We start from the raw sequence: 23,856 nt of genomic DNA, 5'->3' as shown, positions 1-23,856 counted from the left end.
AACTCTTAATGTGCACTTGAGGTGTAAATTGGCATACAACCTTCTGCTCACATGCTGAAAGATAGCTGAGCAGAAGCTAGTTCCAGCCCATAGGCTAAGCAGTGCAGAAAACTGTATAGTACAGAACTGAAATCAGATTAACGTGGTTAAGGAAGCCCTGGAATTCAAGATGGAGGGTCTCCATATCTCCAGCTTTCAAAAAGACCACAGCCACTTGCTGGGCTAATAGATTGACAGCATCAGTATGAAGGCAGCTTTTTGCTTGGATGTCAGTGGGAATTCTGGATCATGGAGTTTCACAAGGACATTCAGAATCTCAGCAAAGTCAAAATGACAAAGTCTCTAAAAAAAGATATATGGATAGCCTGTGTCTTTCCAAGACTAGATACAGAGTATACTCTGTTAAATAAATAAGTGACCAGTTCGACAGCTATCAGCTTATGAAAACTAATTTGAAATTTTTATTTTTGATCTTTGCATGTAAAACCATTGCCATTTCTTATTTTGTGGTTTCTCTACCGTTCAGTAATGAGATAAGTGATATGTGCATGCTTTAAAGGAGGTGCTATGTGAGGAGCAATTCTTTTTGTACAAGAATCCATGTGCAAAATACTAATGTCTGAAGAGCAGTCAGAGAAGCCTGTCACCAATGGCATTAATGCATTGATCCAAATACTCTGTGGATGTAAATAATGAGATATAAATTTTAAGATTAGATCAGATGGAGGAACATGAAAGGTGATTTTACCTTTTTTAAGGTATTTTAATGAAGCCTTCTGAGGAATATTCTAAGGAATAATTTGTTAATTTGTAGTTATAAGGTGACTGTTTTTTGATAGTCTTGTTTTGTCATGTTTTTGTTTGTTTATTGTGCTATTAGACAAAAACAGCACTATGATTATTTTAAATATATATTTTGTTCTTTGTTGAAGCATCTGTTATGATACCAAAACATGCACTAAATCATAAATGCCATGGTATTTTCCACTTAGAATGCAGTGGGACAATGAATACTAATCTCTCAGTAAAGACTATGCCACCTTGACCTTATTTGTTGCAGACATATTGGCATTGATCTTATCAGCTATGCTGAATCACTGCACCATAATATGGGAGCTCACTTGTTGTGTGAAGTAATCAAAGTACATTCCTTTGGATTACTATAAAATTTTGAAGTAAACAATAGCTCTGAAAGCTATCTTTATCTCTTTACAGATTAGTGGATATAAAAAACCACTGTCTTTTATTTGGTTATATAGCTGAGTGGAGATATCTATACAGACTGATTTATTTATTTATTTATTTTTATTTTTTCTCTCATTCTGTGTATTACAGGAGACTGAAAAAAATCTTGAAAATATAGTGTTAGCAAGTATTTACTGGGAGACTATTTGGTTTATGAAAAAACCCTGTACCAACTATAAAGATGCCTAAAGTGGCTCCACATGGAGCTAGTGAAGGTCCAGTTGAGTTTACTAATTTATAATCTGGAGTATGCTGGAGCATGTCCAAAAAAGGGCAATAAAGCTGGTGAAGGGTCTAAAGACCAAGTCTAATAGGAGCAGTTGGGGGAACTGGGGTTGTTTAGTCCAGAGAAAAGGAGGCTCAGGGAGACCTTATCACTCAATGACCTCAAAGGAGGTTGTAGCGGGGTGGGGGTCATTCTCTTCTCCCAAGAAACAAGCAATAGGACAAAAGGAAATGGCCTCAACTTGTGCCAGGGGATGTTTAGGTTGGATATTAGGAAAAAAATGTTCACTGAAAGGTCTGTGTGGCATTGGAACAGGCTGCCCAGGGAAGTGGTTGAGTCACCATCCCCGGAGGTGTGTACATGGTTTAGTGGTAGACTTGGCAGTGCTAGGTTAACGGTTGGACTTGATGATCTTAGAGGTCTTTTCCAACCTAAATGATTCTATGATTCTATGATTCTATGATTCTATTTAATTTAAGCGCACTTTGTGTGCTTAAATTAAAAGCAATTTGCAGGGCACAGTGGAACTACAGCTTAACTGTCTACAGGCGATTATGGGCAGAAAGTAAAATGAATTTTATGCTGCATTTTTTTTCCAATATTCAGGGAGTCTTCATCTTCTAACATCTCACTTGTTGAGAAGGTGAGGATTATTCTGAATTAAAATCCTGAACCTCTCTTTAATTGAAGTGGAAAATGTGGGCCTTCCAATTCTCCTCTCTGACTGACTTTCAAGTCTTCAGCAAATTTTTATATGAAGACTTAATGTTCTGTGACAATGCTTTTTTAGACTATCTCATCCACCTTTTAGAGTGGAAGACATAAAGTTGCATCTAATATTTGCATCTACTTCCCAGTGCTTTGGGAATAGGAACATTTACTGTAAATGAGTGAAACCCAGACCTCATTCCTCTAATGTTCAGCTTTTATATCACTGCAATTCCACTGGGTCCAACTCCTTTCTCTGAGCAGTGCAATTCCACTTTAGCAGAACTTTAGTACCATTCCTTCAGATACTAAGAAACACTGAATAACATCATGTACTCTCAGAGAAAAAACAAACAAACAAACAAACAACTTCTCTCTTCCCTTCCTTCTACATTCCACTTGCATGAGCTCATGAAGGTTAATGACCTCTGTGTCAGGTGATAGGTAAAAGCATAATTTTTTTTTTTATTTTTTATTTTTTTCCAGGTGTTTACTTATTCTCATTCTAAAGGCAATCTGGATCATGGGTCCAAAAATAGAGCTTTTAGTTACACTGGTTTGCTTGTTTGTGGTATCCAGCTACTAAAAATGCTCAGTACTCTTTAGCTCCTGAGATCTGGAAGGATCCAGTGCATTCATTCCAAAATATTTGCAGAAGCAGCTCTATGTTCATGTTCCCCTCCAGTGTCATGTAACTCCTCTTTATCCTACATTTTGCTTTCCCCAAGCAACAGTGTCTAAAATTGAAAAGCCCAAACTGGTAATAATTTTCCTTGCATTAAAGCATCTCTTTTGATTTTCAGAACTAGTAACTTCCCATTCAATAGAAAACCCACATTAAAACACTTTTCTAAGTAGCATAAGACATTTGGTGATTTACACTTTAAAACTTCTAACCTTCCCTGACATGCAAGCTGTGACCCATATAGTCCTTAAAAATTATTTCTTCCCTTATTCATCAGTATTAAAATATTTACTCGTTAACTTGTGGGTAAGAAATGTGTTTTAAATATCTTTAAAGTAGGGAAAAGATTCTGATCTGTGATTGAGGATTTTGCCATCCCATTCAGCACACTGACACAGAATCAGGAAAGTGGCTGTTCCCATCCCATGTGGTTGCTATTACAGGAAATAACTACTCAGGAATACTTTCTGTGATGTGCACATTTATACAACTGTGTCTGTGATGTGTTTGTATTGAAGTTTGCTTTTGAGAACCAGACTGCTTGTCAGATCAGGCAAGAAGTGAGATCAATTACTTTCCATATAACTGGATGAATTTGGTGTGTTCGCCCTGCACAACTGTGGTCAGAGAGATGAGAAAGGAATAGCAATGTTAATGGGTAGTTAAAAACTGTAGATACAGAAGCTCTCTAGTCACACAGAACTCATAGAAACTCTCTAGTCCGTATAAACCAACTTAGTGTTTAGGGAGAGATTAGTTTACAGTCAGATATATATTTTTTTAATTATTTTTTTTTTTTTTCCCGTGATCCTAGATTCTCCCTGTTAAAGACATAATATTTTGCAATACTGTCTTACTCTTGCTGAATTATCTGCTGAAATATAAAATACATAAATAATCCACAAAACATCTTGCCTCCAGAAATAAAAAACTGTGTTTGAAAGTAGTCCAGAAACAGAAATGGATAAATAACAAAGGACAAGAAGACCTTTTCATATATGTGTACATGTTTACATATGTGTGTATACCTATTGCACGTACCATTTTTACTTTGTGCAAAGTATTCTTATTGGATTATAAAATTATATATGTCTGTGCATATATTAAAGTGTATATAAAATGATCAGGATTCTTGCACTATGTCGCATCTGTCTTCACTATTACAAAGTGACTGGTACATTGTATTTATTAAAAATCAATACATCTTTAAACTAGAAGACTCACCCATTCAGCCAAAATGCAATTTTCTAGCTTGAACTCTTGGACTCAATTTGTTTTTAAAGATAAGTCATCCATAACAGTAACAGATACAGTGGCAGTTGCTTAAAAAAAAAAAAAAAAAAAAAAAAAGAGAGAGAGAGAGATAGAGAGAGTCTATTTGGGATATTTAAGATAAAGAGAAGGTTAGAAAAACACAAGATTAGTGAACATAAGCTTATTTTGCTTATTTCATTTTTAAGCAGCTGGATTCATTATGGTTTGAGATAACATAACCCAGTGTAGCACCCAGAACAGATATATTCCTGAGCATCCCACATACAAGATCATTGGTTATAATAAATAGGTGGATGGGAATAAAAACAGAGACCTGATTTTTTGTGGGGAGGAAGAGGAGGATCTGTGGGGGGGGGGGGGGGGGGTAGTTTATGTAAACACTCATCATCCACATTACTATGGGACAAAGAGTTACTCAGTTTATCTGTATGTTAAATTTAGGCATAACATTAAGCTAAATCTGTCAAGTTTTGGGCAGAATTTAGGTTATTAACTTGAAGGACAGGCAGAGAAGTTTTTAAGGTTCAGTCATACAGACAATTGCTTACCATAGGAATTGCAAGCTCTTAAAATGTGCTAGCTTGATAGCTGGAGTACCTGTTGTTAATTCTAGTTAAAGCTATTGCATATGCAATTGGGTTAGTAGTTCACCTGTCCCAGTCTACCCATCATCTTAAATTTGTTATTTGTAAAAAGAAGTTACCGGCACAACAGGAGTCTGGCTGGCAAATGAGGCTCTGACATGCTATCACAAATTGGATAATAAAAGGTTAGCTGAGTCCCCCCAGCTTCTGTGCTGAAACTCCCAGTACATCCTTTTTTCAGGTAGGAAGTTGTATTGCGTGAAGTAATTGTCCAGACACTTCTAGGTTGATTTAGACTTAAAGAAGCAGTTGGCTGGAAGATCAATTTTAAATACTATATCCAATTCTCTAAGGCAGTGGGTTTCCCTTCTGTTATGTACCTACAAAGTATTCTAACTTCTAAAGTGTTGGATGGACCTTTATATATCATATCACAGTGCCAACTACGTAGTATAGAAAGGATGTAAGTTTATAGTACCTTGTGCAAAATTATTGGAGACTGAGGATATAAAAGAGCTTAAACACTAGACAAACTGTTAAAGGAACCAGCTGAGGCAAGATTGCAAAGATCACTCTGCACAACCATTTACAAATAAATTTACAAAATTGCTATTTTTATTTGTATCGCTGTTGTAAAGATGGATAAAATACTGTCTTGGGGATTTTCAGTGCCAAAAACTGAGTTCTGCTTTGTTCTTTGTCCTGACTGGAAGTTTCTACTGTTGTGAAATAGAAATACGAAGGCAGCCATACAGAATACTGTGTTGACCCAACGAAGAAATATACATTGGGTCTGTGAGTATCTGACAAAGTAAAACACCAACAAAATTTCTCCTCCAAACTACTGACTGCTAATAAAATGGCCAGCAAAATGAACTTCTGTGCCAGAGGGTTCTTTCCAGTACTGTAAGCATCTGCAGTAAATTCCCTACATGTTGTTTAGTTAACTTCAAATCATCTGAATTATTAAACATGACAGAGACAACCATCCTCATCTTAAAAAGAGCTGCACACTCCTAGAGGCTGTTGAATCCAGAGAATAGAAGTAGTGCCAGATTATTCTGGTGCCATCCCACTGATGCTACTAGACTTCCGTCAGCATAATTTAACTTCTAATTTTTATGTAAAATAAACCATTTTAGTAGTATTACAGAGCAGGCACGTTGCATGCTGAAGTTAAAAATATCTGTCACCTAAGAACTCACTGTACACAAAGGAAGCCTTAAATTTTTATTTAGACATTTAGAAACATGTTATGTTTAGCTATCATTGTCTAACAAGATATTTGCATTTTAGTAAGAAAGTAGGAAATCTGTTAAGGCAGTTACATCCTTAAAAGTCTAAATGTCTAGATAAATAAACAAAAAAACTTTCTGGATGTAGCTTTCAAATACCTAGAAAAATAATGCTGAATGTTTACAATGATGCTACATTTACTGAGTTAGAAAACCCTCATTTTACTAAGTGTAACATTAAGTTTGGCATTTCAGAAATTTCAGTGTTTACTCTGAGCAGTTAGACATCACTAAAATGCAGAGTGAGGATATCAGGTAGACAAGACTATCCCGATTCCTTCTTGGGATCATTAGTAGAAATATGTGATATTACTTGCTACAAAATGAAGATTGTATGCAGTTTATCATGCTAGCACAATATAAATGTCAGTCGGATGCAGATTATGGTCAGTCATGTATACTATTTAGGATCATCCCAGTGCAATGACAGGAGGTCAAAGGAGGTTTCTTGTCAGGATATGTCAAAGATGACCCCATTTCAAGAAGCTTAGATGGGCTACAAATTAGCAGTTATACTGTGCATTAGCCAACATGCCTATAGGCTTCAACGCATCCTGATAGAGCAGAACAAGGTCAGAACAAAGACTATAATGCTAGAGAACCGAAATACTACTGGAAATATCAATGGAAGGACCCAAACAGGAAGATTCATATGCGAAAGCATGGAGTCAGGGGCAACTGGAGTGAAATGGCCATGGATCAATTGAAGGTCACTGCTGGAATTACTGTAGTAGAATACTGAAACAGATTGCCAGTCATCAGTTTCATGGGTACTTAGGGTTTGTTTCCAGAAATATGTAAACCATACGTAACTATTACTTTTAAACAAAAATACTATTTAATATTGCCATTAACCATTCTGCACTTTCCAAAATGACTGTTGTTCTCAGAGTACTTTTATATATGGTTGCTTTGTAAAATTAAATGAATAGAGTATATTTAATCATTTGGCCAATTTTCACTAAAGTAGCATATGGGAATTAAAAATGTCCATATTTTGAATCTGAAAGTGACAAGATCAGAAGAATAAATGTATCTAATTGAGGGGGGATTGATAAAAGATGTGGAAACATCTGACCTGCAGATACCCAGTGTTTGTCCTTTCTAGTCCTTAGGAGCAAACAGTTAGTGCATCGACATAATCCATCTTCATATTATATGCAAATACATTTTTTCATGACATCAAGGGCTACATACTAAGCAGAGATCAGGGTAAATTTATTTATTTATTTATTTATTTATTTATTTATGACAAAATAATTGACTGAGGTGCCTAAGCATAAAATTGTTCATAAACTTGGCATTTAAGTAAAATCCCCCTACATGTCCCTTGGATGGAGGGCAGAGAATCACTGGTCAGACAAACAGTTATTAATGCCAGAGATCCATGGAAGTCAAGGCTTTTTGATCCATAGACCCCAGTGAAATGCAGCAAAATTTAGGTGATATTATTTTCAGTGAAAAAATCTTAAGTTGTCTCACACTGACATTCTTATACTTGCCTTTCATTAAGGAAGACCCCTAGAGCAATTTTATTCCTTAAGTAAATATAAAATTGTTTATGTGTTGAGCTTTTTTCTCTAAAGTTAACAAATAACAAAGCCAAGAGGCTACATGAAATAAGATGTTTTGATTCCCAGGATATAAATGTGAATAAAACCTTTGTTTTAGTTTTTGGATGTTTTGGACTTTTATTATTATTATTACTTTATTATAATTTTTTAGCAGAGAATAATTCTGCTGGAAGAATGAGACATAAAATAAAAATGTTGGTCACTTTTAGATTTTAAAAGTCTTATGCCAGTCTCAAAGAAGAATAATTTCTGCTTTTTGTCTAATAAAAAAAGATCAACATTATGAATTATACCCTAACCACACTGTCAGCTGAGTGTAGCATTTCTGCTTGATGCCTGTTCCTAACAATTGTTCAGCATCAATGTATATTTTTAAAGAGCAGCTGAATCGTACTTCAGGGTGGCCTCTAAGAAAAACAAGCAATAACAATAAAAAGTGAACTTTAATGGTGTTGATATGTAACTTACTTAATCAATGAATATTTTCTGTAATTCAATAATCAATGAATATTTTCTGAATTCAAACATGAATTCATGTTTGCAATGTCCCAACGGATATCTAACTATTGATCAATTTAGCATGAGAAGTGAAGAGGAATAATATATTCAGTAATGTTAAAGGATTTCAAAATATCTCGACAGAAAAATAAATGTCTTATCCAGAGCTATCACAAGGAACTCAATAACAATAAATAGGGTCTTCTGTAGAAAAAAAAAAAAAAAAAAAAAAAAGCTAAATTTGAAAATTATTCTTTCTGCTTTCTTCATTTTAGATTTTGTCCTGTAGTTTAATTTCTTAAAAATAAAAATAAAAAATGAAAATGTGTGAATACGGTGCTGAAAAACAAACAAAAACAAAAAACAACCACAAAACAAAGCAAAATTAGGATTCAGGTAGACACACATTCACCACATTATGAAGTTTCTAGCCTTCCCATGAAAGAAACATAAGTATAGTCAGTCCTGTCTACAAGATGAGGGCCAAAGGAATCCAGAGGTCATTCATCCATCTGATTTACTTTTTTTGGAAGAGAGAACAGTTTAATGGTTCTGGTTGTTCAATGCAAGCTCTCTTCTTTTGTAGTAAATAGGAAAAATAAAATAATGCTGTGATTTGGTTGAATGCAAGCCTCTTCAGGAAATCAGAATGTCTCCTCCTTGTAATAGAATAGTTCCGCATTTATATCAAGGCTTCCTTGTCCACACTAGCAACTCTGAGGATGTCCTTTTCCTGTCATGTCTCATCCTCCATCTACTTTTTATTTTCAGATTAGCTTCACCAGCCATATTTCAAATTTAGGGGTGTGTGTTCTGGAAACATGGTAGGCAAACTGCAGGAGCAACTTACAGAAGTATACAGAAATTACTTTTTTTTTTTTTTTTTTTTTTTCCCGCAGAGTCATAAAATCATAGATTAATTACATGAGGTCTCTAGTTCAACTTCTTACTCAAAGTGGGGTGCATTCTAAGATCAGACCAGACAGATCCAGGCTTTGTCCAGTTTGAAAACCTCCAAGGGTAGAGATTGCATAACTTCCCTGGGCAACATGACCTTCCCTGGACCATCTGCCCTTCTATATTATGTCCATGTAGTGATTTTTTTTCTTTCTTATACCCATCCCAAGACTTTCTTGTTTCAGCTTATGCCTGTTGTCTCTCATGCTCCCACCAAGCACCCCTCTGAAGGGCCTCTCTGAAGGGCAACTCTGTCTTGTTGACACAGCTGCTGGCAGATCCAACCAAACCCATCTTTTCTCCAGGCTGAACAAACAGTTTCCTCCATTTCCTTTCACAGAACTTGTGCTTCAGGCCCTAGTAATCCTGGTGGCCTTCTGGTGAGGTCTAATAAGGGCTTAAAACATCCTTTTTAATTCAACACTTCCAAAGCAGAAATGTCTTTAGGGATCAACTCTCACCGTTAAGTTTTCAGAGTAAAAGGATATATAGTTCTACCTATAGATGATATTGCTGTGAATAATTCAAAGATGACAAACACCTGTTATGGCCACAACCTATGAGAGTTACCGGACCCAAAGATGTGTACAAATAGCAAACAGGCTTTTGTGGCACTCCATAATACACAAGGACATAGAGACTTTGTTTTAATGAATTTCTTTATTAATACAATTTACTGTGAATTGCTACTAGTAAAACAAAACTACTACAGAATTACCATTAACAAAGCAAATGTATATTACAATAATTAAGAAAGTATATGCTACAAGTTACTACAGAATTCCCACTGGAATTCCTACTTATCATTTACTTATGTGTACATCTATATATATGTATCATATCATAAACAAGTGGGTGTTGGACATCAGTTCCCAGAGAAGTAGTTGCTGACTCCTATTTTCCTGGAAGGTCAGTTTGTTATCATGGTTTCTTTGTTCTGCGCCCATCAAGGTTTCTTCGTCCTGCCAACTACACCTCATTAATGAGGTTTTGTCTCAGTTTGGCAGCGATGTCTTGGAGCTCCCAGCTAAGCAGATACCTTTATTTGCCAGTAAATTTAGCAGGTCACCTTTGGCTCCACCACTATCTCCTCTTGTATACATCAGAATGTCCTCTTTCATGGACTCTAAGCTGGGCGAATCAAGTCTTACAACACATCAATACCTGGATATTCATTCTTTGAGCTTATAAATTCAGTGCAGAAGCAGTAAATTTGCTAATATTGCTTTTATTGGGAAAAAAATGTTCTCATATCATATTCACTGCAAGGATAGTAATTATGCACACATTAGCCTCAGTTATGTTAAAAAACCCTCAATTATATTCCTTGACCTTGCTGTCCTCTATACTGATTAGCCCCACCCAAATCAATATGTCTACATCCTGAAGGGAACCACAAACACGTAATAGGGAACCTATTAGGGAAGCAGATCCCCATGTCCTTCACTGAGCTGAGCATCCTGACATGCATGGCAAAGAAATGCTAGGGATAGCTCTGATTGTTCATCTGCTCACTTTTGTATTGTTGTTGTGTTCTTTTTGTTTGTTTCTGTAAAATATTAGCAGTAAATGTTGCTCTCTGTGTGCACCCTGAATGTACAAGAAATACGTGGAAAAACATGCCCACTGATCCAATGAATCAAATCTCTCATCCTGAGAGCCAATATAATTGCATTGACTGCTACAATTAGCTGTTTTCAATTATTGCCTCAGAATTTATTGGCTTGTCTTCCTGCTAGGGACCTTGAGAGTTAGGAATTCTCTCATTCTGTCCCTTCAAGGAAACTGTTGCAGCATGTAACCTTAGTTATTTTTCAGTAATTAATATAATTATAGTTTAGAGAATACCTTGGTCTATTGCCATTCCCGAGAAATAGATGAAGCAACAGTTGGGTGGGATTCTCCACAAAACCTAAAATTACTATGTTTAAGCTACTTGTTTTCTTTACTGAACAATAAAGTCCATTAGGTCTAGAAAGCTATACTGCCAGCCTTGAGATTAAATACCTCCAGCTTCTTGCTTCTAGAAGTAATACAGAATTACCACTAGATAGTGGGAGAGTAAGGGGAGGAAAAAAAGAGAGGGAGAGAAAGAGAGAAAAGATGTGGCAGGGCAATTTCAGGGAATTTGTGGCAAGTATACATAATACAGAGCCAGGTTTTGCATGCTGAATGGGTCTCTGATTTTGGTACATCCAAGGGAATCCAGCTATATACCCCAACTAGCCTATGAGGAGAAATTGTGCTACTGACAGCTGTGGAAATAACTGGAGCTCAGAACAAGTCATCCCTGAATGCTAATTAAGGGTTGAAAGAGGGTTTTATAACCTCAGTTGTACAGTCCACAATGTACAATATTTGGGGGATTTAAGCCAGCTAATTTAAAGTTAGCCTGGGCATTCTGCAAACCCCAGTCACCTACATGAGTACTGGACAGACAGGCTTTGCACTGAAACCACCTGTTCTGAATTTCTTTTGTTGTTGATGGTGAGATTAGAGGAGAAATCCATTCTGTGCATCCAGAGTAGGCTGTGACCTTCACCGAGAAGAGAAGTTGTGAGGGAAGCAGGGTGTGAAATTGGAGTTACCTGCTGTAATTTTGCAAAATTAAAATGAGAGGAGCAGACCGTATTCCTAGCCAGCTCCTTGCAGATCAAAGATGGGCTTCTCTGTTCCAGCAGCTAACAGGCATGTTGGTAATGAAACAAACCTACAAGCTGACATTGCTTTCCCTGTGAAAAACCATCCTCTTGCAAAGATGTTGCCCTTGATAAAAAGGGATCAGAAGGTCATACTCTTCTCCCTGCTGAAAGTTTATTACACAGGCAGATGCTCAAGCAAAACTTATTAGGGGGATTGCTTCCTCTAACTTCTATCTCCTGCCAAATGTCCATTTTGGTGTACCACCTGAGTTGGCACATGTTGAAGCCAATATTTTTTTTTTTCTTTTTTTTTTCTTTTTTTTTTCTCTTTTGACTACTTAGTGACCTCTCTTTTAACTGCTGATTTTTAATCTCTTTTGACTTCTACTAGACCACTCGTCACTAACACCCTGACATTCAGAGCTTGTGTGGTGTGCAGCGACCTGAAAGCAAAGTCCTGTTCTTGTCACATCACTACTTGCAGTGCTTGAAATGTGCATAAAGTACTATATTCCCACTTTTATCCTAGGTGGACTAAAAACACAAGAGAAGCTACAGCAATGACCTCCACATTTTCAATGAAATTGTCCTTGTGAGTATGCTTACTTTCTGCCATAATGCTTAAGTAAGTGACAGGCAGGTCCAGAGTAGTTTATATTGAATTTACTAAGTCATTCTTTGCACTCTTCAATGACCTGCTGTAATCTGATTTTGGCCCTGTGTGCGCCATGGGGAAAGTGAATAATATTTGGAAGTACTCAACAGTATCAATTATAAGCAATGATTTTGTAACATGTGTTGGTACTAATCCATGTGGTAATAAATATTTGTGTAGCTAATGGCGTAAATTTATCTGAGATAGCTGTATGAGAATCCCATTGTTTTGCTAGCAGAATGCAGTTAATTATGTACTAACAGGTTATAGTGATTTCTGACTTAATACATTAAGATATATTCCTAATTGAGATACTATATAGATTTTAGTTCTGTTTTAGGCAAATACATACACAAGTTTTTTATCATTGTAGCTAAAAATGCTATTTCAATGTATCATATGAGTGTAATCTATAATTTATATGAAAATGTTAGCAAAATTTTTTGTTGTTGTTGTTGTTGCTGTTATTGTTTGCTTTGTTGTGTATAGTTTTATTATTATTATTTTCTGAGAGCAAGTAAAAACTTCTAATTTCCAGTTTGCTTCTGGTGCAAAACCAATCCAAATCAGTGATGACTAAGAATCTTTAGTAGTCTACATATAATTAGAAATTAGTATCTGTATAGTTTTTCTGTACAGTTATTGATTGCTAGAACAGTCCAGTGGGAGCCTGTCTTGGAGAAACATATGTAGTCTTACAGCTGGTGGAGCCTTCTGCAGCCCAATTAATTAGGAATGTGCATTCACAAAAGAGTAAAGGCATTTAACTTGGTTGAATTCCAGCTACAGATAGGCACTGCAGACAAAGTCATCAAAGCTGTTATTCCATGACTGTGATTCCACATTTTTTTTTCCTTGCAGACTGTTTTTTTTTTTTTTTTTTTTTTTTTTTTTTTTTTTTTCTGGGAAAGCCTGAAAATGCCTCATCTTCACAGTAGTGATGATTACTGCTTAAGCCCTGCTTAAGCCCAGCTGGCCACCCCTCCTCTTACTTCACTACAGAACCTGATCTGAGGGGAAGCCTTGGAGGATGCCCAACACACAGGAGCTTGGCCAAAACTAATCTCTGCTTCAGCAGCTGCAGTTACGTGAGCAAAGCATTGTTGAACACTCAGGAAATTCAGATCCATTTTTCTCCTCACCTGTAGGGACACACTACACATCACAGATGAATACTGCAACCAATCAGGTATGAAAAAGTATATGGTGAGAGCAATTCTCATCATGTATGTTCTGAGCACTGATGCTTCTCATGTAATTGGAATTCATCCTTCCTCAGCCAGGCATGTACCCTAACCACTAGACAGTCATGATTCTTTTTGCTCTTTCTTTGTGGCCTGATGAATCTTTAATTCTTTCATTAAAACCAGATCAGCTTCAGCAAGAAGTCTTGTCACAGCTTCCCATTTTAGTGTCTAAATTTATTGCCATTAATTTATTGCTAGTAGTTTTTTACTGTTTTTAGGTTGCTTCCTTAAGGAAGTTTTTCTGACATGATTGTGTTGGCTGTTCATTTGCAAGTTATTAGCTTAGCTAATAAATTCTGGATCTGTTGACCAGCTTCGCCAAGCTTGAAAGAAGGATAGAAATTTTGAAGATAATTGAGTACTGACAAGCATTATGAAGATGAGCAAGTCGACTTAAGGAATCAAATTAATTAATTTGGTCAAAGGCAGAGCAGGCAGAACTCAAGTGTGAGCCTTCCTGCTCAGCAGTAGTGGGATTGCCTCATGTTTCAGCCTGGCTTCGGCTACCTCTGTGCTACTTTTTCTGCAGTAATATGAGACTTGGTGACGAGGAGGGTGACACCAAATTTCAAGTTCCAGTGGTTCAGGAAAAGAGGCTCTGTTTCTTTTGATGAAAAAAAAAAAAATGCATACCAGAGGAACAAAAATGAGATGTTCTTGTGTGTCAGCTGCCTGGGTCCTGATCTTACATTGTTTATAAGGAAAAAAAAAAAAAAGGAAAAAAAAAAAAAAAAAAGGAAAAGAAAGAAACCACCAACAGCGGGATTCTCAGTTCTTGTTTTATCAGTACTTTCCTACTCCTTGGTGGGGAAGAAGAAAAAAATATGTATATTAAGAAATATCACGAAAGGATACAGAGTACTTGGAAATACTCTTTGGAAATACTCAAGAGTACTTGGAAATACTCAAAAACACATTTATGGTTGTAAGTATTCAAAGCAATATTCTGAAGAAAATAATCAAATATTCAAAGTTCACACTTGATCCCCTGGAGTAGAATGTGAGAGGAAAGCAGGCAGGCAAGAAGGAACAAAGGTAAACATTGATGTGATTGAAATATAGAATGCTATACTGGGGACAACATTAAACTTCCCTCACTTAAAGTGCATTGAGGTACCGCACTGAGATTTTTTTTTTTCTTGTCAGCATTGTCATTTATTATCAGCATGAGAACCTTAGGACATCTTTCCAAGATGGGAAAAAGGTGCTCCTTGTTCTTGGGAGGGAAGGTTGGTTATATCCATTCAAACTGTGGTCATGTTTTCCCAAATATATTGAAATGTACAAAGATTTCATATTCTCTTCTTTTTCTTTGCATCTCACCTAAGGAACTGAGATTTTACATCAAATTTTCTCCCTTAATGATGATCATAAGGCCCTTCATTTCCGTTTAATTTTCCTTTACTCTTCCAGTACGCTATATGGTGGATTTTACTCTCTCTCATTTATCACATGCCATAGCTATCTTGCCTTTCTGAGGCTTGAATTATCCTAAATACATCTAGACCCTGATCAAAAATGGTTTATTTTATCTGTTAATCAAATTTGGAGTGAGAGGATCAATCAGTCATTTCAAATGTGAGTTTATTTATAACTCATTGGAAGGTGGATAAAGCCTGGTCTGGATATCTCCTGATATATTATGCGATGTTGTGCTAGTTGTTAATGCACAGACTATAATAGCTATGTAATATAATTGATCTGGTTTAAAATGTGATAACCTAAATCATGAAAGCAAATTACTCCATTGTTTCCAATCAAAAATTCACTTTTAATTAATGCAAAGGGCTGTTTCAGATGTTTGTTAGCTGAAACAAAGAATAAATACCACTGAGGACAATCAAAATTCTCCTCGCAGAGTAAGTTTCTACAACTGTGACAAGGTTATGACAAGGTTACCCACCTAGTTGACCAAGGGAAGACAATTGATGTAATCTTTTTGGATTTCAGCAAAGCTTTTGATACTGTTACTCACAGTATCCTTCTGGACAAAATGTCAAGCATAGAGCTAGACAAATACATAATACTATGTGTGAACAATTGGCTGAAGGGTCAGGCTAAAAGGGTTGTAGTCAATGGGGTTACATCAGACTGCCAGTCAGTCACTAGTGGGGTTCCCCTGGACTTGATTTTAAGGTCAGTTCATTTAATGTTTTCATAAATAACTTGGGTGCAGGACTAGAATGTATACTAAGTATATTTTGGAAACACTGGTTCAAAATTCATTAACTGTTCAAGTAATTATATCATCAATTAGTTTTTTTTGCACTGAATTTTCCAGGACTTTCAACAGCTGGGAACAATGATCTCAAGAAGAGTTTTAAAGTGTAGGTATGCATGTAAAAGGAGAAGTAGGGAAGGGTGAATACCCTACTGGAAAGGAAATCCATCAGTCTACACCAGGATAACACATACAAGAATATTAAAAAAAAAAAAAAAATATTAGGAAATTGGCCAATGAATTTTGAATGAAAATATTTGAAAGGTTCTTGGATACAAGAGGTGGAAAGTTGCAGTGAGTTGAGAGATGCACTAGTGGTACAATGACAAAGATGAGAGGTGTCCTGGTTTCAGTTAGGACAGTTATTCTTCCTCCTAGTAGCTGGTAGGGTGCTATGTTTTGGATTAGGATGAGAAGAGTGCTGATAACATGCTGATGTTTAATTGCTGCAGAGAAATGCTTACGCTAAGCCAAGGACTTTTCAGCTTCTTGCTCTGTCCTGCCAGTGGGCAGGCTGGGGGTGCAGCAAGAGCTGGGAGGGGACAGACCAGGACAGCTGACCCAAACTGGCCAAAGGGGTATTCCATATCATCTGACGTCATGCTGAACAATATATAGGGGTGGCTAGCTGGGGTGGGGGGCTGGCTGCTCGGGGTTGGGCTGGGCATTGGTCAGCGGGTGGTGAGCAATTGCATTGTGCATCACTTGTTTGTACATATTATTATTATTATTATTACTATTATTATTATTTATCTTAATAAACTGTCTTTATCTCAACTCACAGGCTTCACTTTCCCATTTCTCTCCGCCATCCCAGAGAGGGAGGGGGGAGGGTGAGCAAACAGCTGTGTGGTGTTTAGCTGCCAGCCGGTTAAACCACAACAATAGGAAACTGAAAATAAATAAATAAAGCGAAATAACTTCCCAATTCTTTATGTTGTTGAAGTAAGCTTAGTACATTGCACATAGAAAATAGCTACCGAAAAGCATGATGTATTACATTTTTAAACTGCATGAGAGAGACAAGTAGAAGGGGCAGAATAGGAAGTCTCAAAACCTTTTCTGGGAGTACCAAGGGCAGATGCTGAACAGCCAACAACAGCTGTTGTAGTAGCACCTCCCGCTTCACCTCCTGGTTCCCTTGGATTCCCTGGAGACTTCACCATCAGCAACTGTTCCTGCCACTCACCAGCATATGTGCATGCAGTGAGCACTGTTCCCACAGCACCTATTGAGCCCATCATTATTAGCTTATCTCTTCAGGGGAGGAAGAAATTCTATCACACATTTATATTTCAGAGCCAGTGACTGCAGATGTAACACCAGAGAGGAAGCCAGCAAGGGGGCAATTATACCAGGTGGAGGCAGGATGCTGAGCCATGGAATAAAATGGTGATTGTAATTTCAGAAAGCAAACAGGTTATCAGAGGGTAAATATCAAAAGAAACAAAATAAGGTGCATTATGAATTCCTGGGGAGTAGAAAGAATACAGATACATATACACATACATACATACATTGTGCCTATACAACCAGATAGATAATGCCACAGAGGTTATTCTTGCATTAGGTATTTGAATATTAAGAAGAGATCAAAAAGACCATCACAGAAAGAATTATTGGAAAAAGTAACACAAAGGCATATTAGCAAGACTATGAATTTGTAGGTGTGACTTCTGTTTTAGACTATTAACTTAAATTACCAATTGGTAAATTGGTTAAATTGCATCTTAAAAACTAGAATGAATAAGAATGTGCTTAACTGTGATACAGTGGTAAAGAGTTTTTAAAAATGTGGAGAAATACAGTTATTTCTCACATCTCTATTAGTATTCAACACACACATATACATATATATGTATATATATAAAGTCCATATCATAGAATCATAGAATGGTTTGATTGAAAAGACCTTAAAGACCACCTAATTCCACCCCCCTGCAATAGGCAGGGACACCTTTACTAGACCAAGTTGCCCAAAGTCCCATCCAACCTGGTCTTGAGCACTTCTAGGGATGTGGCATCCACAATTTCTCTGGGCAGCTTCTGCCAGTGCCTCACCACACTCATAGTAAAGAATATGTTTACTTAAAGCTCTTAAAATATAATAATAATAATAAATATAGATATATTAGTAATAATAGAGAAAGAGTTGTCACCAAAGTAATGTGTTTATCTGTGCAAGACTTGTGTTGTTTGAAATATTTGTAAGGGATCCACCTGATCTAGTGGGTGGCATCCCTGCCTATCGCAAGGGGGGTGGAGTTAGATGATCTTTAAGGTCCCTTCCAACTCAAGCCATTCTGTGATTCTATGAAAAAGGAACAAGTAGTGAAGTGACAAAATTTGCAGATGACACAGAATGATTCAGGACATGTTCTATTTGCCTTTGTGACAACTCTTCAGGACTGAGTGGAAATTCTGAAAACATCAGAAACAGTGGCTCTTAGATCACTTTGCACAGTGGCAAAAGCTAATTTAGAGGTTGTATCTATTTATATGCAGTTGAAATTTCTTTCCTGTGTGTATTACTTTGCATTTAACAAAAATTGCCTTCCAGCTGCCATTGTATCTCCTTGTCACTCAGCATCCTGAGAACCTTTTGCAACTTTTCACAACTTATTATACTGTCCTGTATCTTTAAAGTAATTGCCCTCTGCACAATTATTCACAGTTTGTTCATTAACTTATTTAAGGTGTGTGAAGACAGCCTTTAATTGGCAAAGGGACAGAACAGATGCTTTTCAAATCCATTAAACTCCATGCACCAAATTCTACTTCTCAACATGGTGCCAATGGCCTGGAACTGAAAGTAAACAATTTTACTCTGAGTTATTCTTTCTATTTCAATTTCTTTCTATTTCAATTGACTGATTAGATGTGCTAAACACTGAAATGCTCTCCTGGCAAAGGGCTGATTTTGCTGTCTGCTGCTATCTAACTTATTTATCTGAATATATACTCAAAGCTTGTATTTCATGTATGTCTGAAAAGCTTTAAAAATGGTAGTTCTGAATATTGCTGCTTTTTCTGGTCTACCTTTTCTGACAGTTCATGTAGATGTTAAGCCTGCATATCATCACAGTCAGAAGGCAAGCTGACCAATTAAACTCCCCATGTATTCAGCAATATAAAAATGCAATGTCTAGTGCCTTGTGTCCCTCAAAAGTACTTGTAAACTGTGATTTAAACCCTCTTAACTGCCTTTTCATTGGTCTAAATATGTTCAGCTCTTGAATCCCTTCCTTGTAAGAGTTTTCCTATACTGAGGAAACTGGGACACTCTTTAGATAAGCAGTCAGATGTTCACAATGTTGTCTCAGCAAACTTTCTATTAGTCTTTGGAAAGCTGCCAGATTCCAATTTAAACTAAAGGGCAGCAGACTGAACTGAGGAGGGGCAGAGAAGGGAATTAAAAAGACTAATTCAGCTGCAACCACAAATGTAGGTCTGACCCAGGATTCAGCTTTGTCAGGGCCCTTCAAATAGACTTTCTTTAAACAAGGCCAAGGAGAAACATTTTATTTTAACACATCCAAGTGATGAAATATCTAAACACTGGGGTTAGTTATTATATTTCCTAGGTGCAGAAGAACACTGATTTAGTAGATGTGCCATGTAATATCTTGAATGTGATACACTATAGGCACACACATTAGTACTTCCTATACTGCAGTCAATTTTGCATGCAACAAATGTTCCCTATAAGTTTTCTTTTCTGGTCTTTTCCCCTCATCCCCAACCCTATCATTCCAGGAATAAATGTTCTGTTACTTCTTAGGAAACTAAAACAGATTTCTTTTTTGTGTGTGTATGTGCTTTATTTTTTATTATTATTTTATTTTGGTTGAAGCAAGCAGGAATGTTTCAAAATATTATATTCATCCTAAATCTGCTTTCTTAGTATTTAATTTTCTAGCAAATCAACCCTTGGCATTAGACTACCTACTAAAGGCTTAAAGACATACACAGCTGGCTATATACAACCATAAACTCAATGTTTTCTAACAGCAAAGATCTTGGCTAACCTCTTGTTCAGCTTCATTCCAAAGTGCCTATTAATTTAGATGATTCAGATCTGTAGCTTTCCATTCTCCTTGGAAATAATATAACTGTTTCCTAAATTGTAGCCAAACTGCTTTCATCATTACCTATGGTTCTTTTCACCAACACTAGGAACTGTTGTTCCAAGAAAAGATTCCCAAAAATCACTGAAAATGAATGTCTGATACTGTTCTCAGTAAAGACAAGGAGAATTTGCAAAGTGGTTCCAATGCAGCAAATTAGAGGTGCTCAGAAGATCAGAAACCCTCACTTTTGGCCTCTAATTTGATGTGTCCTTCTCTCACTTCTTTCAGCTGTTCCACAAATTGAATCTTAGCTGGTAATTATGGAATAGCTCGGTCTTTTTATTTTTCTCTCCTGTTTCAGAAGTGGAATTGAGTGCTGCCAGATGCTGCAGAGCTGTTTGGATTAAGAGTCCTGGCATTAACAATCCTGGCAGTCCTGTTAGATGTGCTCAGTTTCCTTTCTAACCTCTCTACTCAATCCCAACTTCAAAATTTGACAGTCCAAAAGGCTTAAAAAAAAAAAAAAAAAAAAAAGGGCAGAACATCAACACTGAAATTGTTTGATTTCCTAAATTTGCTACAAAGCTTGTCATTCTGACTTGTCCAGTAACTTTACTTCTCCCCCAAATGTTAAACTACCTGTTTTGCCTGTGCTTTACCTTCTCCATGTATCTTATTAATTGCTGAACACATGCTGTATTCACACAGGAGGTCATGTGAAACTAATATGCCCAAATGAGAGTTTAGCTGCTCTGACACTTTACTCAAAAAAGCCCTGTTGTTGAGATTAAAGCAGTGGCAGCCACCAGAGTCTGATGTTCTCCAGTGGAAAAACTGCAGGAAAACCAGCAAGGACTTGATGGACAAAACATAATTTCTGCACTTCACTATGCAAGCTAGATAACACTTGAAACTTTTTGTTTTTAGAGAGGTGACATATATTTCCTTTAATCTATGTTTTGCTGTAATGAGACTAAGAGAGTGATATTGGGCCAAACTTCCTATAAGTGTTTGCTGAAATGAGTCCTTAGTTCTTCAGTGACTTATTTTCTTTGATTTATGTCACCAGCTGAGGAAGCTAATAAATATGTAAAGGGAATTTGATTAAAAATGGCATGAGAAGCAGTAAAACCTAGAGTTATATGAATAATTTCACACCCAATACAGGATCATCAAATTTTATCAGCTGGTCTTGTGTAAAATGAAAATAACACCTTTTGACAGGTCAAGTAGCAATCACAGGCTAAAGGGATAATTTGTCCATTTTGTTGTGTAAATACCCTTGGGAAGCAAAATTATGAGAAAAAATACTGTATAAAATTTAATATAAAGTTTAAATCCAGAGTTGGAATTATTTACTCAATTATTATTGCTTACAAGTTAGAAGCCTGAGCCCAAGCTAGGAATCAGGTTCCTCCAATGGATGGTCTGTCTTACCCTAACATATATATATATTTATATATTAACACATACTGGAATATGTGGCATACATATGCAGTGGCATATACAGTTTATCTCTTATTAAAGGTTAATGTTTCATTAACTTTTATTTTTTATATTGAAATACACAGGAATTAAAGCATTAGTGAATATTAATGCAGTTTTTTATTATTATTTTTCTATTTCAAACGTAGATGGAAGGAAGAAATATTGTAGAGATTGAGAACAATTAGAAACACGGAGAAACATTTTCTCTCGAGCACACGTTAAGCAAGAATAAAGTAGAGGCTTTGCTTTACTTTCTATGAAGTGTATTTTTTTTTTTTTTTTTTAAAAAAAAAAAGGCTTTTTAACAAAAAGGGGAAGTAGAAATGCAGAGAGAGTAAAAATCCCTGTTCAAAAAGACTTGTTGAAGTATGAAAAGGCAATTTGCTGAAAGAATTATGTTTATGAATGAAGCAGTGCGTGCCAAATTTCAGTCCCAAGCAAAATGTCTGTAGCTGAGTTCTTAACTTCAGGAACAAGGGAATTGTGTGCTACATAATGCTTGTAAAACAAGCTAGTAATCCCTGCACATGCTGACGTTAGAAATGAACTGAACATTCCTATTTTATAAATGAGTAATAGCAAGTCCTGAACATTTTTAATTGTTTTGTTCAGTTCTAGTACTAGGAGACCAGAAAAGGAACAAGAATGGTATTGTAATGAGACTTTGTAAACTAATAGAAAAATCCAAATTCTGTCTACTTTCTGTGGCAAAGAAAGCCTGAGATTGTTATTCCTAGACCTGCTTTCTGTATAGGTATGGATCCTTCACACATGCACTTGGGTGCAACCCAATTACCTTTTTCAGAGCATGAGGGAACCAGACTCAATCATGCTTGCCAACAGTGCCCTGCCAAATACAGGGAGCTGAGGTGGAAACGAGGTAAAAACATTTTGCAGCCTCTCTTAGCCTAGTATGTTAGAGGTGGATAGGCATTGTAAATGGCATGCTGTAGAATACTTCAGTTCTGCATTCTGGGCAACAACCAACATAAGCAAGCACATAATGTCATGTACGTAGCAGGATATAATAAATGAAACTATTTCACAAACACACAGAATCACAGAATTGTAGGGGTTGGAAGGGACCTCAAGAGATCATTGTTCCAACCCCCCTGCCAAAACAGGTTCTCCAGAGCAGGTTGCCCAGGTAGGTATCCAGACAGGCCTTGAATATCTTCAGAGAAGGAGATATTCAAGTTACGATTATTTGAGTAACTAGTGTGAGTGCATCACAACTAGTTATTATAGTAGTTATTATAGTAGTTTGAGTAGTCATACAGTCTCACTTCTTCCATAAGGTCATTGATGCTGTAAAGCATCAGATAGATTCAGAGCACATCCCAGCTGTTTAATCAAGATAGTGATGTAATATAGTATATTGCCTAGGAATTCTACTCACTGCTTAGTATTCTTGTTCCAGGCAGAAATAGGGATAGGTACTCACTGTATATGTTTAGCACCATGTTTACACTACTACTTAATAGCACTATATTTATGAATTGTCCTTACACTGATATTATATTAAAAAAGAGGGAAAGAGGCCCCAGCCTCTTGAGGGCTTTACATATCCTCTGTGGTGGCAATCTGTACCACCTGTATCTCCTTTCAGTCCATTGGTTATTCTCAAGTTGGTATTCTGACATCTTGACATGTGCTTTCAAGTAAACTCTGCTAAGCATTGACAATTAAGTTGAACAGGAGGGTACCCACTCCTGTTGAGTAATTCCCAGACACTGAGAAGTGGATAGAACAGACTTCTACTTACTGGTGACCTAACAATTTCGTAAAACAAGTCTCCCTTAGTTAGCACAGTGGATGTTAATTACAAAATCAATGTTCGTTTATCTACTTTAGCTGTGGTGTTGGGGTCTATTTTCTTCCTCTGGTCTGCCATGTTGTCAGAAAATCATAGAATATCTTGGACGGGACCCATAATAATCAAGTCCAACTCCTGGCTCCACACAGGAACAACAACAACAACAAAATCAGCTAATTTAAGTCCTGACATGCTCCTGTGTTCATTTTGAATTCCAAGAACACACCTAAAGGACCTCTACATCAACATTAGAGATGCTCTGAAATCTGCTGTTTGTGTGCGGGTACAAACCTTGCAGTTGATGTTATTATTCCAGCAACCAAAAATGCTTATCTTTTTACTAATTTTGAAAGAACATTTTCTCTTCCAAATGTGGTGATTTCATTTTTATTATTTTTTTTATTTATTTTTCCTCCTGCTGTGGAGAATTTAATGGCTGTTTATTTGTTTGCTTGGGTGGTTTGGTTTTGTTTTGTTTCAGAAAGCTTGGAGTTAACTGTCCTTCAGTGTATTCATTTTGCCAGCAGCAGTTCAATAAAGAGTCTTGGCTTATCTTCTCTTCACCTCCACAAAGTTGTCCACAGATAAACTCAGCTTTGTCATGGAAGTCAAGAGACTGCACATGAAATGTGGGTAAAAGGAACAGAAAACTCTGTTTGGGAACTGTATG

Source organism: Oxyura jamaicensis, chromosome 4 (assembly GCF_011077185.1).
Source record: "Oxyura jamaicensis isolate SHBP4307 breed ruddy duck chromosome 4, BPBGC_Ojam_1.0, whole genome shotgun sequence".
NCBI lineage: Eukaryota > Metazoa > Chordata > Aves > Anseriformes > Anatidae > Oxyura > Oxyura jamaicensis.
The sequence above is the reverse complement of the archived record's forward strand: the minus strand, read 5'-3'. Positions refer to the sequence as shown.